Here is an 18,756-nt window from a genome sequence, read left to right as displayed (position 1 = left end):
TTTTTAGTGTCCCTCTACACATAGACAGCCAGTTCTTATTCGCTTTCTCGTTCCAAGGTAGGCAATTCACATATAAAAGATTACCCCAGGGGTACTGTGAGTCCCCCAGTGTGTTCAACAGAGTTGTCAAAGATGACTTGTCAAATTTCCAATGTGACAGCACCTTGCTACAATATGTTGATGACATACTCCTCTGTAGCACCACTGAGCAGCAGTGCCGACGGGATACAGTTGCTCTGCTTACAACATTGGCACAGAGAGGATACAAAGTAGACAAACAGAAACTCCAATATTGTCAGGAAGAAGTACAGTACCTAGGACAGCTGATCTCAGCATCAGGGAGAAGAGTTACCCCAGGAAGAGTAGAGGCAATAAGAAGCACTCCAGAACCCCAGTCAGTTAAGGACATGCAAAAGTTCCTAGGACTGGTGAACTACGTTAGACAATGGGTTTTTGACTATTCCACCATTACTGCACCACTCCTGGCAGCTGTCAAAACGGCCAAAGACAGGCATAATAAGATTGACTGGACACCTGAAATGACATCAGCCTTTGCCAAATTGAAAGATGAGATTACAAACGCACCTGTGTTAGGCTCTCCTGACTAGACAAAAGAGTTCTATCTATTCACTCACTGTAATGGACAGGTCATGACAGCAGTCCTCACCCAGAAGTACCCCATGGGCCACAAACCCATTGCATACTTCAGTGGCATGTTAGACTCGGTAATGAAAGGCCATTATCCTTGTGAGCAGGCCTTGTCAACCGCAGCATTTGCTGTTGAGAAAAGCACCCCCATAGTGATGGGCTCCCCTCTGACACTGTACACTGAGCATGCAGTATTCGCAGTGATACAAAAAGCTAAAACAACTCTTACTACACAAAGAGTGTCAGGATATGAAGTCATACTGTCATTACCATCGTTGAAGGTTGTTAAATGTCATACTGTAAATCCTGCCACGTTCTTTGTTCATCCCATTGCCACAACTGATGATGACAGTCATGACTGTGCCACATATTGTCCAGATGAGTCAGGAACAGCGAAAGAAGACCCATTGCCAGATAGTGTAATTTACTTTGTTGACGGTTCCTCTACCATTGATCAAGAGACGGGAATAAGATATACAGGTGCTGCAGTGGTCAGAGCACAACAGAGAGACTCCTCTGACTCTCTAGACATCGTACAGCAAATAACATTGCCATCACATTATTCAGCGCAGGCAGCAGAGTTGGTAGCTTTGATTGCAGCCCTCAAACATGGAGCTGATAAGAGGATTACTGTATACTCAGATTCTGCATATGTCACCACAACAACACATTCCAGCATCCTGAGATGGAAAAGGCGTGGCTTCCTTAAAACTGATGGCACACCTGTGATGCACAAACAGTTACTTGAGGAATTGATTGATTCATTAACATTGCCAGCAGAAGTGGCTGTAGTAAAGTGTACTGCACACACAAATGGCCAAGATTTTGTTTCCAGAGGAAATGCCATGGCGGATTGGGCTGCGAAAGCAGCTGCCAGAGGGCCCCGACCTGAACCATCTCAAGCGATAGGGCAAAATACCTGTGCCCCCATCCTGCTTGCTCAAGATGCACCTTTAGTAGTGCAGGTAGATACACAAAGTACAGTAGATGACACAAGTGAATCATTGCTCTCAGATACCCCTGATCCAACACTTTCATACACTATAGATGACTCACAGCAATATGATATCATTGCACAACTACACCTACGAGAAATACAGGAGAGTGCCCCTCCTGAAGAGAAAGAGCTATGGAAGAAGAGAGGAGTGCAACAAGATGTTTCAGATTTCATTTACAGACAGACAATGACAGGGAAGCCAGTTATGCCACAGGCACTATTACAAGTAGCGCTCACTCAGTTACACCTTCCGACACATGTCCCTCGTGATATCATGTCCACAACTTTGCAGACAGAATGGTTCATCCCCAATGCGTATGAGCAGATACAACTCTTCGTTCATCAGTGCCTCATTTGTCAACAATATTCACCTAACCCAACTATGAAGACAGTTGCCTCAACAATACCAAGGCCCAAAGGTCCCTTTAGAGAACTCCACATTGATTACATAGACATGATTGACAGATGCAACAATTACAGGTACCTCATTGTAGTGGTATGCCCATTTTCAAGGTGGATTGAAGCTGGACCATGTGTCCATTGTGACGCAAAGGCCGAAGCTACTATTTTGCTTCGTGAGGTCATATGTCGCTGGGGATTACCGGATGCTATTCGAAGTGACAATGGCCGCCATTTTTCAAATGATATCTTTGCCATAATTACCTCATTGTTAGGAATAAAACATAAGTTGACATCAGCCTATCATCCACAAAGCAATGGTATTTGTGAGCGCCTTAACGGCCTGCTCAAAGCCAAAATAAGTAAGATAAGTGCCACAATTGGAAAGAAATGGCTCTATTGCCTTCCCATTGCTCTGTTCACACTCAGAAACACTCCCAGTTCTGACCATCACCTTACACCTCACCAGCTTGTCACAGGCAGATCAATGAACGTGGTTGTTCCCTCCACCAGACCTAAAGTAGACACTGAAATGTCTTCTGAGATTGTGAAAGCTGAACTGTTTGATTACTTGTGTGCACTAACTCGTGCTGCAAAGTTCCTTTCTATTCAGATATCAAGGACACAGAACAAGGGCTCTATTTCTGATGAACTTCCACCTATTTGCCCTGGGACAATAATCTTCGTAAAGAAACAAGTCCGGAAGTGGAAAGATCCTAAATTTGAAGGACCCTATCAGGTCATAGACTCTTCACCCACTGCAGTCCGAATAGCCGAAAGGAAGGCATGGATACATCGGAGCCACGTGAGGATCCACCCGGCACCATCCCAGGCCTGAACTATGGACAAGAGGAGGGCATCATGTTTCCGTGGTCTATCCAAGAGAAGGAGTATGAAGATCGCATGGCCATCTATGGACTGAGACACAGTAACAGACGTTCCTCGCATACCAAACTTTCACTGAAAAAGATATGTACAGTAATCGGTATTCTCTTTGTTGTATTTTTAATTGCAGTAATTGCATTTGATTGGGTTGTGGTGTATCCAGAGAGAAGGGGAGGTACAGCTAGCAATGTTAGATCTACCCTAGGACAACCCCAGTCTGAGACACTTCCTGACACCTATGCACCGCCCACTCTGGCACCTTCCACACCCCCTGCCAACCCAACAGAATGGGATATGGTACTGGATATCACCTTGAATGCCCATGTGCCAGATACTCATAAAAAGGTCCGCCAGAATAAGCGAAGTATTGGGAGTGAATTGATTGTCAGAGGCATAAAGGCACCTGCCAGGTATTCGCCACGTAACACTCACAAGCAAGCAGTGGCCCCGCCAGTAGCAGACTGGGTTAGTAAACTTCAGGACACAGTTGTGTACACCCATGACCAGCATTTCATGCCTGGTTTCCACTCCCAGCGCACTGATAAGATGTCAGAGGATAATGGGGTTCACAATGCACTGTTTGACAACATGTGGTATAGAGACATGAGGGAGGTCGGGAGGAAGGTCACGAATGAATCCTGCTTTGTGTGCTCTCACATCCCTCATGCTGTGGGCGCAGACAAATTGATATTTCCCAGAGAAGTGCCACCACCCACTGCCAAATGTCTCCTACATCTGTTTCTTTGTCGCATACATGGTCAGATACAGCTCCACTCAGCCACAATAGATGGTGTGTTTGTGAATGCTACAGAGTGGGATGACAAATACGTTACATTTACAGTGGTAACAAATCCATCAGAGTATGAAAGGTGGATAGGGGCTTACCGTGGTATGGAAATGCCCATCGGCCTGTTGGAGGTCTGGAGATACCAGTTTAGGAGACTAGGGTACTTCGCCTTCCCAACACCCCCGTCAAAATGTCACTCACCAGTGCATCGCCAAGCCAACCATAATGATTCCCAGTGCCCTTGTCAGTGGAGGCCAATATTGCGCCTGCAGGCCAACATTTATTTTAACGGCAGGTGGAATGGCCCACATGACTTGGTATGTAAGGCAGCCTCCTTAGGGGATGCAATTGTGAAGGAAGATGACACACATCGTATTGATAAGAAGATAGGGGAGGAGTGCGCTGAGATATGGGCACAAGAGACTAGAAGATACACTTTCAATGAGGGTACAAGATACCAACCAAAGAAAGCATACAAGCTAAAGTCTCCTCTCCTTTGTTTCCTAGGTAACGGAACGATCTCTGTGGGCCGCAACACAAACTGCAGCAGCACAATTTTTAATTCGGACCTTCAGTACGGCACCTCCAGCCTCATGGACATCTATTGGGCCTGCGGTGAACACATTTATCTGCAGCTGCCACCCCACTGGAAAGGACTATGTTCCATGGTCATGATGCATGAACTACACCTGGTTGTACCAGCGTCGAACATTTCCCGCATCCATACCCACCCAATGACAGGTGATGTCACCCTGCTCCACCACCGAAAAAGGAGCCTTCAGGAATATTTCTCAAGTGGTCCAATTCACGAGATTCCACGAGATTTCCTCCTTTTCAACGAAGCTGAACTATTCTTCGGGGGCGCTGTCCCCATGTTCCAGACAAAAGCCAATGCTCGCTGGCTCCAAGTGACGCGATACGAACTGATGCAGCTTGTCAACAACACCCGTGATGGGTTCAACGCCGTGAAAGAAGAACTGAGACCTCTGAGACTTATGGTTCTAGAGCACAGATATGTTCTAGATCAGCTGACTGCGATGAGTGGTGGTGTATGTGCAAGAGTGGGGAAGTCCTGCTGTACTTTCATTTTGGCTAATGATGCGGACAACGGAACACTTACAAAGGCCATCGAGGACTTGGACACTTTGGGGAGACAGATGCATGAGGAAGGAGGTGCTGAAGCAGACGTTTTTGATAATTTGTTCAGTTTTGACTGGATGCCTTCATGGCTGTCTGCTGTACTAAAACTTATGATGCCTATAATTTGTGTGCTGTTGCTGTTGTGTTGTGGTGTACAGATTCTAATACATTGTGTGAAAAGATTCAGGTCTACGGTCATTGGTATGAACTACGCAAGCTCAGGGGTGTACACTGGAATACGCACTGAACAGGGGGACGGGGAAGAAGTAACTAGGCTGAACATAGTAGAGCTCACCATCCCTGGGTCCAACGCGTCACAAGCTTCCCTCAGTAGGTGTTATCAGCCCCAGGTGCCTGGTAGCCCCCCACTTCCCTCGAGGAAAGACTTAGTACACCCGTATGAGATAATGGCTGGGGATAAAGAGGAATCACAGGGAGAAATAGAAGCGGGCCCGAATAGGAGTGAGGGAGGGCTTTCACCTCGTGACGCCACATGGCCACTGCCCCCACCGCCAGCTAAGTATGCTGTACGAATGGTGTTCATTAAAGATGAACAAGAGGAGGGAAATGAGAAAGGGACTGATTGTCCCATATAATTGTCCTGAGACATCCCTCCCACTTGCCCGTGCTGTGTAGGCCCTTATATATGTTATATAGGCCTTTGTTAAATTGACCGTGGCTCTGCCATTTTAGTGCATCGCAGGCTGATGGCAGGTCTGACCCAACTCTGACCCAACGCAGATTCAGTTCCTCTTTCTGCGAGGCTTTCTGCCTCCAAGCTGGTAGCCCCCACCCTACCCGGTCGGTACCAAAAGTTCAGCATCCTCTTGACACTTCAACATACAGTAAGCTGCATCCTGGCATAGCACTTGTTTCCTGGGCAGGTTTCCCGCATTTCAGGAAGTGGCAACCGCAGAGCTTAAGTTGAGAGGATTTATGTATGTATATATTCGATTTGAACACAATATCTGTTTGTATTTTTTGCTTTGCGTACAATGTCTACTTATAGTTTCTGCTTGCTCTGTGTAATTTACGACAAGCGATTGGCCTGAGAAACTGACCTTTTCACCTAGTTCATTGTCAGCATTAAGTGGTAAATGACGACATGTCTGGTGAAATTCTGCAGACGAGGTTTATTTTTGGGTAAGAGTTGCGTGCGAAGCAGCCCAAAGTTTAGTATATAAGGGGAGCACCCAGACACCTCGACGGATTACCTTGCTATCTGTATGTAGGTGACAGACAGATTCCGTAGGTCTTCCCCAAGAGTTCTTAGAGGCTCTTGTGTTTGCTTCTGCGCCTGCTTAGCATTGTGTTGTGTTTACCTATATGAAATGTTCTGTTATGATTAGTTATTGTTCTTTTTATATCTGATCACAATGTATTCATTTCATTCAAAATTGCAGGAATGCTTGCTCTAGAGTAGACGTGAGAGTCCCTAGGTAATAGAGTTCTCGTACTCTGAAACATATCTCCTAGGTATAACTTGTCTCTTAAAATGCTTTCCTTCTCTCAGACAATCTGATACGGAGAGAATGGACATGTGATTATATGAATTCTGTATTTTGTATTTTGTGTCTCTGATTTGCGGTTTCTTTGAAGTTGCATCTTCTCATTAAACTGCTATTGTGTTCTACCTCAAATTCCATGTCTCACATGTCTGTTTTCTTCAATTCTAGAGCGAGCGTTCCCAGGCACCCCTGCTCAAATTAAGGTGCCCCTTTTGTCCCTGACTCACTCTCCTGCCCAGTTCTGTGGTAGCTCCCGGGCTCTGAGTACCGCCCCTAGCTTCCTTGTCCTGTAATAAATCCTCCCTCCGACACATCTGCAATCTATGAGTCGACGCTACCTCGGGTCGGGGGGGTACCTGGGGATGGGGATGGGATGGGCCCGGAGGGAGGAGGGGAGTGGCAGAGAATATGAAGGCCAATAGGGCCCCAGCTCGATATGTGGATCCCCATGCAGTACCCGATCCAATGTATATACAAAAAATAAAAGAATGTAGCCGCTTACCAAATGGCCCAACCAGCCCCCCCCCCCCCAGAGCTCCAGTCGTCCTGTCCATACCACAACAGTCAACCAGCCGTTAATGTGTGTGGGCGTGTGTCCTCCCTAAATCTACAGAGTCAGTTGAATTTGCGTGGGAAGACTGCTCAGGGGTATGTCGTGTATCACATGCTCTCACAATGTCCGCACAGGGCTCCGCGAGCGGTTTACACCGCTTTGTGATTTTATCTTCCTTTATCAAAGCCTTTTCGTCCGCTCTAGCCCAGCAGGAAACATCCTCTTCCCACTTGACCAGTAAGGGAGACTGCTTCGCCTTCCACCTAATATCTATTCTCCTTTTGGCCAAAAGGTAAGCCAGGTCAACAAATCTATGACTCAGTCTTTTGGGTTTGGGTCTCGGGACGAGGCCTAGAAGACAAATCTACGGGGAGCACGCCAGGGCTTGAGACAAAACCCTGTTGACCATATCTACTATTTTAGTCCAATAGTCTATAATCCCGGGATAGGACCAAACCATGTGTTCAAAGCCAGAATCACATCTGGCACAGGCCTGTTCATCACTCCCATATACCACGTTCAGTCTGTGCGGAGTAAGCACACCTGCATATAGTTGGAGTACGATTCTCTGCTTAGTATCGTCAAACTATTGGAAAAAGTGTTCAAGCTCAGTACAGTCATTCAGAATAAATCAGCCTGTGTTCGCAAAAGTGTGAATGCTAGCACCAGTGAAACAGTCATTTAGTGTGACCACAGTGTTTATATTTTGTGCGATCATGACTGTGACCAGTGCTTAATTTGAGCTGGTGGTTTCCGGTGCTTGGCACCGGCACTTACTTGTCAACACCAGTGCTTGGGACAGTCTGGCACAATATGGTGCTGTCTGATTAATTTAGAAATGGCCACAAAAACAGTTAATTATTAATTCAATATACATTAAAAATTACTATTACCTGTCGCCCAAACCATTCCTATAGCTTTGCGGGTCTGAAATACTCCGAATTGTCACACTTGTAGGAGTGTGATATTAGTTGTGTTGTTACTATCATTAGCAGCACGGCAGAGGCTATGTGTGGTGCCAACTATAGTGGCCTCCTGAGGAGAGCCCTGGCAGGCAGCAGGATATGGAGTGGCGTCTGAGTGATCACGGGAAACAGTTCTCAAGAAAGAAGACTGCTTGTTTAAAATACTGACACCTACTGGCAGCAAATTTCAAAGAAGCGTTTAACTTGCTTGTGTGGGCGCAGATATTTGTACGTTTTTACCCGTGCTGTGCTGTGCAAGTCTTCTGAAGTGTTTTCTTGCAGATGGACTCTGGGAGCTTTAATAAACCACTTACTTCCACTGATGTTCTGTTTTGCTATTCTAAATGACAGAGATACCCCAAAAATATGGCGAACAAATTAATGTTGAATTGGGGAAACGAATCATTTTACGATGTAGAATCGATGCTAGTTTCTAAATGTAGACCTAAACAACCCGGGGCCTTCCAACCCTTGTGGGGGGCGGCATTGGTGGGTGATGGGCTAATGGGGGCATCAAGGTACAAGCTTAATTCTGGGCATACAGATATAGCGTCCTATGCTATCGTTTGGGCTATCATGTAGCTTTAACACTCTAAAATTACTTTTTGTGGATACATTATGTAAATGCATTATTTTTGGAAGTTATTTTCTTTTTTTTTAGCACTTGAATAATGTTGAGGAAATGTGACTATTTTTCCAGGCTACTAGAAGTTTCATTCTAAAAGTTCCGGCTGTGAGCTTGGCACAGAAGTTAAATAAAGCTCATCTGCAGTCCTTATTATAAAATCTTTTCTTGCTTCCTCGTGTACTGTCCAAGTTTACGTTTGAAAAATACGTGGGCGAGTTACAATACGTGCCGGTGCAAGGCCCTGTTGCACGAGAATGTGCACTCTTAAGTTTACTGCGGCAATGATGTAGGGGCAGGTTTGTATATCGTATGGCTTGATGGGTACTTCATACAATTTCACAGGGTGCACCTTAGGCAGGGCTTGAAGTGGGATGAAAAACTGGGGGGGGGGGGGTCTCTCTCAAAGGGGCGTGGCCGATGTAATTAACGGCGTGTCTTAAAACACGTGAGCTAAAAATCTGTTTAGCATAGGGTGCCGCCCGATGGTTTTTTTGTTTTTTTGCTGCTTCTGTCATCGCACCCAGATATATGAAAATATACAAGTAACATTACACCTACAACAAGCCAGGACTATTGGCTTTGTCAGTGACTGGTAGCTGCATATGATAAAAAAATAAGCAACTATGGCTTTGTAGTATATAATATTGAAAATGCTTCCGTTCTGAAATGATGTGACTGACACTACTGTAAGGAGTCTCTTTGACGTTACATCAAAGGCAGTGAAGGGTGGTACAGATGCAGAGTTAAAAAAAATTTCCTTCATGGAGTGTGAGGGCAAAAATGGAGAGCCCGATAAGGACCCATCTCAGCATTTGCTTTTTAGAACTGCCAGTGCTGAGCACCTGCCGGACCCGGCCCTCTTAAAGCCCTGACCTTAGGTTTGCTGGAGTGCGTGTATTTTACGTGTCTTCCGTTTCAACGAAATTATGTCCATTCTCGAGTTCCTTTTATTCAAGTAACAGAGAAACACCATTAGATCAGCACAGCTCCTGCACTACATTTGTTTTCAGCGTTTTGAATACAAACCCACGACCAGAAAGGAATAATGCGTACACAATTTAAGTGCCAAACCCGGGAGTTATTTTCTTTAAAAAAAAGTAGGCCACCTTTCTCAAGGCACCAGGCATATTTCAAGAGAAAACAGTAAAACAGCAGCCCCTAAGAACGAACTGTGGTGCTGTTTGCGTCAAGAACTTGTGATCTGTTTTCCTCAAATAAATCACCAAAACTACTAACAATGAATCTCAATAAAAAGACACCTTACTGGATGAAGTATTGAGGCGTGTCCCCAGTAATCCTGAGCTGCTGTCGTCAGCCAATTTATTGCTGTAAACCATACGGTGTTTGCAGACAGGGGTTAAAAAAAGCAGCTCACAAGAAGTCGTGGCCCATATCCTCGTGAAAACGCGGGGAATCTCTGTAACAAAAGTGAATAATATTTCTTTTTTTTAAACCGAGCTATTTTTTTTCCTGAGTAAATCGCAAAGTAGCTTCTTAACGTTAAGAGCTATCTTCGACTAAATGAGCATTCATATTTTCTTTACAAGCTGCACGGACCGCCACGGGTGTTCCCGCCGCTGTTTTTGAAGTTTAATAAGTGCCGTCAGTCACCATTCTGAGGAAGCTCGCCACCAGTCGCGCACGCGCAGTTTGTCCGCCCGCCTCCTGTGTTGTTTGACATTCAGAAGCTCAGATTTCAAACCCTGTGGCGCTCTGAAGCCGCGTTGCTGTCCATGGTGGCAGGCAGCGTGCGTTGCTGTCCCCCAGCGCGGCTGCTGAAGCTGGCTTGCACACACATCCATCAATCTGTCCTCGCGCAAGAGGCGGAGCTGTCTTTAGTGCTGCGTCACCGGAGCCCAGATAGCGAGGCCCGCATGGGCGTCCGCAGGGGGGACAGAGGGGGGGGGGCAAGGAGCGGCGCCTGCCCCCCCACCCTCTCCCCCTGGAGCGCCCCTCCTTGCCCCCCCTGCGGCCGCCCATGCTTTTACGGACGCCTTTTGTCCGTTATTCCGGGCCCTGCAGGGAGCAGAGGTGTTCCCTGCCAGAGGCCTCAACTCCCTGATGGGGCGCCTCGCACTCCTCCTCGCAGCCCCTCCCGCCCATTGTCATTCTGTCTGTGGCTGATTATCACAAACAGAATGACAACGTGCGTGCCACAAGCACGAGTGGTTAGGTCTGGACATCAAGACCTTCTTTTAACACTGTGTAGCCTGAGAGCAAGGGGTCTACTGAATGAAGTTCTGGGGGGAGTCGATGCATTATCCTCCCAAGTCAAAAATTGAGGTTGCAGCATAGCCCAGATTTCAGATCCCACTAAAACGTACACAGACTCGTGTCAATAACATATCTATCTGCCAGTATGCACCCTATCATGTCTGGCAGGACGTCCCAACCCTGTGTTTCACTGCCTTATTTCACCCTGTACCCCACTCCCCGCACTCACTGCCTTATATCCCTCTGTACCGCACACCTCGTGCTCACTGCCCCAACATATCCCTCTGTACCGCGCACCTCGCGCTCACTGCCACAACATATCCCTCTGTACCCTGCACCTCGTGCTCACTGCCACATATCCCTCTGTACCCCACACCTCGTGCTCACTGCCCAACACATCCCTCTGTATTCCACACCTCACGCTCACTGCCACAACATATCCCTCTGTACCCCACACCTCGTGCTCACTGCCCCAATATATCCCTCTGTACCGCGCACCTCGCGCTCACTGCCACAACATATCTCACTGCCACAACATATCCCTCTGTACCCCGCACCTCGCGCTCACTGCCACAACATATCCCTCTATACCCCGCACCTCGCGCTCACTGCCACATATCCCTCTGTATCCCACTCCTCACACTCACTGCCTGATCGCTCACTTTACCCTGCCATTCATCTTCTACGTGTTCTCTCACCTTCCACTCGTTCTACCTTTGTTCACCCCTTACTTCTTTTAGTACCTTACTCCTTTCTCAATACCTCTACTTCTTTTCCTCTTCAGTAACATCTCTCTGACACATCTCTGCATTTCCTTTATATCAACGCACCCCTCTACCTCACCTGTCTACCTCAGTCTTTATTATTTCCTCTTCCTCAGCTGTCTCTACCTGTCTCTGACACCTCTCCCTGGCCCTCTCACGTTCTACAACTACGTTATTCTCCCCTCTCCAGCTTTGATTTACCTGTCTCTGTTCCTGAATCTGTTTCTTCTACACCTCACTTCTTTGTCTACCCTTCACCCCTCGCTACCCTTCTGTTTGCCTCACTGCGATCTTTACCCGACCTACCTTTCAGTGCCTCTTTCCAACTATTTACCTTCCTGTTATTCCTGGTAGTGAACCTTTCATTTCACCCCTCCGGTTGTATTACCTACGCATTCAAATTGAGTAGGTCATTGCTGTGCTCCCAGCCCAACATCAAGACCCAGCCCCCTAGCCTCTCAACATGCCCAGATATAACAAAAAGCATTGGCATAGCCAATAGGTCTCGCCTTTGGGACCAGCTGCAGAACTAAATACTTATAAGGTCCCAAAGGCGAGACCTATTGGCTATGCCAATGCTTTTTTTTCTCAGCTTGGCCTGAGCATTACCCGATCCTCATTGTCTGCCATTTTAGCCCTGCCCTATTTATTAACATTAGCCACGCCCCTTCATTTGCCAGGTTAGTCCCCCCTGGAAAAATTTCTGCGGACGCCCATGAGCGAGGGTCTTCTTTCATCCCAATATGATTGTTTTTTCCTTCCCTAAAGGGATTAAGGGCGGTGGAAAGAGGGGTGCGGAGGAGGCATTTCCTTGTTTGCATAACATACGTTTGCTATGCCCCCGCTCCGCACATGCAACCCATGAGGGTTTTCATGTGTTGCGTAGTGTGTTGAATCTCTGGTCTCCAGAATATTCCTTAAGGCTTTTTGCACAGGCCATTGTGTGAAGCACTTAGCGCTCATGTCTGCAGGTGCCCAGCATGCCACCGCAGGGTTGAATCTCTGTGGCAGGACTTACTCAGCCTTTCATCATTGTGAGCTTTATTAACTATGTACCATTCGCAGAGGGTGATTTGCAGTATTAGGAGATGGCAGTTGCAAACCCTGTGAATGCTATTGTTGTGTCTGCAAACAACATGACTGACCTGCGCCAGTATTTCATTGGCAGCGGAGTCTTTGTAGTAACATTTTACGTATCTTAGGATGATGGAACTAAGAGTGCGAGGGCTGATGCTGGAATGGCAGAAATACCCTAAACTAGAGGCAGTCTGTTCTGGCTAGGGGGGGAGGTGCAGGCCAATCAGGGACTGCTTGAGTCCAATTGTGACAATTGGAATCCTTTATCTCGGGTGTCTCAAAGCCAGGGCTTTTAGTGGGATGAAAAAACTGGGGAGGTCTCTCAAAGAGGCGTGGTCAATGTAATTAAGGGCGTGGCTTAAAAACACATAAGCTAAAAATCAGTGTTTAGCACAGTGTGCCGCCCGACTTGTATTTTGCTGTTTCTGTCATTGCGTCCAGATATATGATACAACAAGTCACATCATACCTACAAGTCAGGACTATTGGCTTTGTCAATGGTTGCTAGTTGCATAAGATAAATAAGCAGCAACTATGGCTTGTATATAATATTAAAAAAACTTCCACTTAAAGCCCTGGTGACACCAGGACAATGTTGCTGCTCCTGACTTTCAAAAAGAGAAGGGAATTCCAGAGAGAAAATGACTCTCTTTAAAGGATTTCCCTTCTCCTATAACGCTCTCCACACGCACATGGTGTGCCTGCTGTCACTGCAGTCCGGAAAAAAAAACTGACCGCCTGTGCCAGCGCACAAAACAGAGCCCGATAGAGACCCGTTTCGAGGCCCTCTTAAAAAAACTGCCGGTGCTCAGACCCGGCCCACTTAAAGCCCTGCTCAAAGCCACCTTACCATTGGACCCAAAACTGAGCACAAAGTTGACCATCAGGGTAGCAAAGCTGAGCAGTCCCAGGCTCCCTTGGAGGTGGTGTGGGCAACCAAGTTACAACTCAGTAGAGTACGGGATTACACAAAATCAAGGTCTACAGAGTGATTTTATTAAAAAGTACTGTCAGATGCACACCGCTAAACACTACACACAAAAATAAAAATACACACAATAAAAGAATATCCAGATACCTCTGGTGCTCCTTCAAGACCAGAAAATGACGTGTCAGGGGTGAACGCAGCGCGCCAGTCCCAACAGCACTTAACGCAAACGTTTCACAAAATAACAACCCCCCTACAGAAATCAGCACATTACCACTGAGGACCTCCTTCATACTGGGCCAGCCAGGCTTCCTTAGGGTGTTGCACAGGAGATGAGAATTTGCACACATTACCTTAAGCATCCCATGACTAGACCATTACTAGCCAAGCTTTGGACTGCCCCCAGTGCCTTCTTAGGTCCAGAACAGATTCTCCAGGCCCAGGCACCAGTCTGTTCCCAAAGACAAAAAGAGCCAGACCAAGATGTGGTCTAAGTAGCTGAAAGGTCACACTACCACCCAAGGTTAGGGGGCATATGGGAGTCCAATGGAGGATTACAGCTGATTGCATAGCAAGGATAGTATGGGGCCTGGTGCAGGCATGGAAAATAGTCCCATTTACCGCTGTTGGGTTAGTAAAATTCAGCATTTGTCTGCGTTCAGTGGACTCCTTAGGGGTCTGGACCCCACAGCCCTCGCACCTGCTGCACCAATGGTGGCTACGCCTCTACATGCACACTCGTCTGGCTCTAGGGCAGTGCGACCGCACCGGGTGCTGACTTCCGGGGGCGCAGTGTTTTCAAGTGTATAATGGTTTTAAAACACCTGATACCGCATTCCTTTCCTCCAGCAATTTCCCGGCAACAAAAAAGTCAAGATAACTTCTCTGATTAATGTTCTTCACGGAGAGAGATCAGAGTTTTGTCTAGATGAGGTTTTGACTCACTATAAAGAAGCGCAGAGGGTTAATATGCCTGTTGCAAAGAATGTGTACTATGCAGATTACAAAGTGCATATAATATAAATAGGTCAGTGGTTTACTGCTTTTAAAAGAGTCATCCATTTGTTACTTGCAATTCATAAGTTAAATTCCTAATATAGAATAGTGAGCTATTAACTTTCATTATAGATCTGCATGCACACTGCATAGTATGGATCACAGCATACACTCATGTTGCAAAAAGGGTCAATTTGGGTAGAAATCGATTCTTATCATTATTTCTTTTTTAAATTCTGAGTTTGTGCTTCTCTAGACCAAGCACTCTTAAACTATACTTCTTACCAGTATTGATGATATGTTACTCCTACACCGTGTAAGCGTCTGTCTTATGTAACATTTCCTATACACTGATTTTCAAACTGATGATTAATTGTCCGTGTGTAATGTGTGTGTAATGCAACGTGCTCTGACACCCTACAGTGGTATGAGTGGCGCTATTGAACTACTTAAATGCATCTAAAAGAGACTGATTATAGAGACTATGGCACTGTTAAAGGGTGGTGGTGAGGGAATCCGTGGTGGAGGTGGTCATTGGAGGGTGCTAACAAACATTGTTGCACCGCTAGCCACCAGTAGTAAAGCTGGCCCTGTGCACACTCATATCACCAGGCTGTGACAGTGAAACTGAAAGTGGGCAATAACTATAAAACTATCAAACGCTAATACAAATGTTAGGTGCTATGGACATTAATGGTGCGCACCAGGGAAAATATTGCTCACAGTTGACTTTTTCCCAGCTGGTGAGCCACCACAGTCAGGGACACATACGGGAAGCACAAAGGACTCACATAAGTTGGGATCGTAAAAGTCTCATATTTTTGCAACCTCTGCTCATGTGCTTATGCAGTTTGTGGTGTTCTGTTTAGCAAACCTCTCTTAGCAACTCTACTGATGTATCTTCAGGATAAAAGGGAGGACCAAGTTGTATTGAGGCCCCGTGTGGGGCAGGAGGGGACACACTGGAGGTCATGGACATGGAGGGGTGACAGTAGTCACTTGCAGGTGCCTATCCTTCCCCTGGGACACTCTCAGAGTAGAAGGTGATGCTGGCTTGTAGTCTCTCCTGTAGAATTTCTACTCCAAGCAACTAGGCTGTGGTCGCCCTCTCTTGACAGACACCTTCTGCATGGACACTCTTCAGCATCCCATTCACAGGAAGAGAAGCTGCTTTCTTCAAAACAGCAACAAGCATCACTTCTAGCAGGATGGAGGACCTCGGGGTGAGGTCCTAACCTGGCAGTGGAGCTCACTAGCAAATATAGTAGCTCTAGTGCCCAGAAGTCTTCTCAACCACACTGGAGTGTTGTTCCTCTCTGAAGTCAATTACATTTCCTGGTACACTAAACAGATCAACTATCCAGTATTTATTCACAGGCTGATCAATCAGCCTTCTACAATGTTCCTATTTTGTGGGGCTTCTCCAGTCAAATCCTGCACCCTCTCCGCGTGATCGTTGCATACCATCTGGGGTTTCCACAAGATGTCTCGAAGCAGGTTTCAGGCAGTTCCTATACTTCCATATACTGCTTCGAGACAAGTCAGCTATAACCATTGTTAAGGAGAAACAGCAGGAAGAGGTTGGTGGTGCTATGAGTGCCTTGGTCTCTGGGGGCCTGCAAGCGCCTGGATACCCTATCAGGTGGTTGGCCTTGTTTTATAAATCCTGATTGAATGATTATGTCATCCCCACTCACCATCTACTAAGTCATCTAAAGTGAAATTAAAGTGGTAAATTTAAAATATTCCAGAGCTTGGTGCATGGTAAAGCAAAGAACTGAGCAACCTCGTTTTTGAGACCGCTGTGTTAATTTGTCATTCTCACAGAGGAATCTTCTAAACAAATTCTATGACACTAGCAGCCAAGCATCCAAACCCTCCACACTCATGTTACCTACACATACAAAGTGTGCATGTACTGCACCCTCCAGCCATGTCCCACACACATGGAGCAAATGACTTGGTCAAGTGAGACTAGCAGAACCTTTACAGAGGAGCAGGTGGTAGGTACCTCTCTACTGAAGGCAACAGGTTAAAAGGTCTGCACCTTCCACCATAAATCAATGCTGGCACAGTCACAGTCTCCCCCTGACCAGCGATAGTCGTCACCCCCCTCCCCATGAGGTGGAACACTTTGGCTGCCCCTAATGACCTCAGAGACATTCCCTGGGATCTCACCCTTTGTAAAAGGGAGGACTTCTGTGACCACTCATTATTGTTGTGTTCACTGAGGGAAAAATTATAAAGCCTACAGTGACATTCAGTAAATTGCCAGAAGTTAAACATGTGGTAGGAGTGTGTGCTTTCAACCCATGCAAGGGAAATCTCTGTCCCCACATGATCCATTCTTACTCTGGTGAAAATAACTTGGTGGGTTAGGCATCTGTTACAGTGCCCTTCCCAACACATATAGCACCATCTCCTCCGCAGGTACCCCCACCGTCCCAGACCCAGTGAGTGCTAAGTTTGTAATGGAATGAGTGCTGGTACCCAAAGCTCTGATTTGAAACCTGTGGCCGGTGCAAATAAATGTAGGCGCACTGAATTTCAAGGCTACATAGTCTTGAATTCACCTCAAGCCTCTTTAAACCACTAACAGGCTCTCCCTATCTCTTTATTTCACTCTTACAGGTTCCTGCATTCTCCCTTGATGATGGGTTTTCCGCCTTTCTCTCCCTTCCTCTTTCCACTTTGTTTTTCCCTCTCTTGCACACTGTTGCAGAAAAATCAGTGCTTGTCCCCAAAACTAAGTGGTGGTGCCCCCAAAAGCTAAAACAAACCCAATTTTCATGGTTCTAGCTTTCTATGAAATGCTCGGTTTAATTATTTCCTAGTGAGCGTCATAGCAGCAGAGTAAAAAACATATGCAGCACTGCTAAGTCTAAAGCTGTTTGGCTTATTTCAACTAAAGTTGATCACATCTTGACAGTTCCTAATTCCTACCTTTAGGAAGGTGAGCTGCAGCAGTTTTTACCTTTGTCTCAAAAAAGTGGGACAACAGCAAAGGATCTGAACTATAGATTAATTCCTATAATTGATTGCACAATCTACATTTGCCGCGGTGAGATTTAAAGATGTTCCATCCTTGTCTTAGTTCATAAAAAGTAACAGGAATGAAGCACAATGCTATAAATTTGTGCCTAATTATTCAATTCTTGGCCTGTGACAGATGGTTTTGGTTACAGAAGGTCTCATATGATTATTTGACCCAATGGGCATATTTTTGCAAGAATTTTTCTAAACCAGCACCCCAGGATTTCATTCTCAATTGAGATCTAACCAGATGTTTGTAAGAAGGAAGTGAGACTTTACGTAACCACGCCTCTCCAATTTCTGACTCCTTTAAAGAGGTTCCCTACCATTGTTCCCAGGGATTCTTAATGGAGCCCTCTTACATTGCAAGATGGACCGATAATGATAAGCTCCCTTTCAGTGAACCCTGTTGGCCGAGCCTGATCCACTAGCACAATTTCACAAAGGATGCCATGCATGCCAGAGCTTGCCCGATCAAGCAAAACTTTAATTGAATTTGAGACTAGTATGGTTAGAAGTCTTCCTGAATGGCGGATATTGAACCATATCAGGGGTTTGTGAGATCCTGGAGGGAAAGACCTCTTGACCGTAAGTTATCAAGTGTAGTAATTTGGCGTCAACTACCTTTAAGAAGGGAACTGCTCAGCAGCGTTCCAGTTTTACATATAATCTGCCTAATGCAAAGGTGGATGAGGGCTTCTTTCTGCTCATTGAAGAAAGATTTAAATGAGGAAAGCCTCAGTCATTGAACCAAACACCAAGTAGGTATACAAAGAAACATAAGACGGGGGTGAACTGCCCCATACAATTTATATATCATGATATTAGTTTTATTCATGTTCAACCTTAGCCTATTCAAATTGTTATAATGCTCTGAAGCTCTAAGGGAGTAGAAAAGGGTGAAACAGGTTCTATTTAAGATCAAATGTCATCGGCAATCTGTAGAATAGGTTTCACCCCCTCTCCAATGCTAGGAGGGAAATCTAACAGATTCCAGTATAATCTGTAGACAAGAAGAGTGAGGGAAGCAGGACACTACCCTGCTTCAACCCTCTGTTGGTTTCTATCCCTTTTAGTAGGTGTAAGTCTTTACCCAGATTAACTGTGACCCAGGAGTTGGTATATAAAGCTTCAATTGCTCTCAATAGTGGTTGAGGAACACCCCACGCCTTTAGGTTTTCCAGAGCAGCCTATGCTCCACACCATAAAATATTGCATAAAACAGAATTACAAA

General features: G+C 46.0%; 1 pseudogene; it reads left to right on the top strand.

Annotated features, from left to right (window-relative positions):
• The first annotated feature begins 650 nt into the window (after positions 1-650).
• LOC146805818 (uncharacterized) lies at positions 651-1,557 on the top strand (annotated as a pseudogene).
• Positions 1,558-18,756: the final 17,199 nt, after the last annotated feature.

The sequence above is a fragment of the Triturus cristatus genome, chromosome 8 (assembly GCF_964204655.1).
Source record: "Triturus cristatus chromosome 8, aTriCri1.1, whole genome shotgun sequence".
In the NCBI taxonomy this organism is placed as follows: Eukaryota; Metazoa; Chordata; class Amphibia; order Caudata; family Salamandridae; genus Triturus; species Triturus cristatus.
This window is presented reverse-complemented; position numbering and strand designations above follow the sequence as displayed.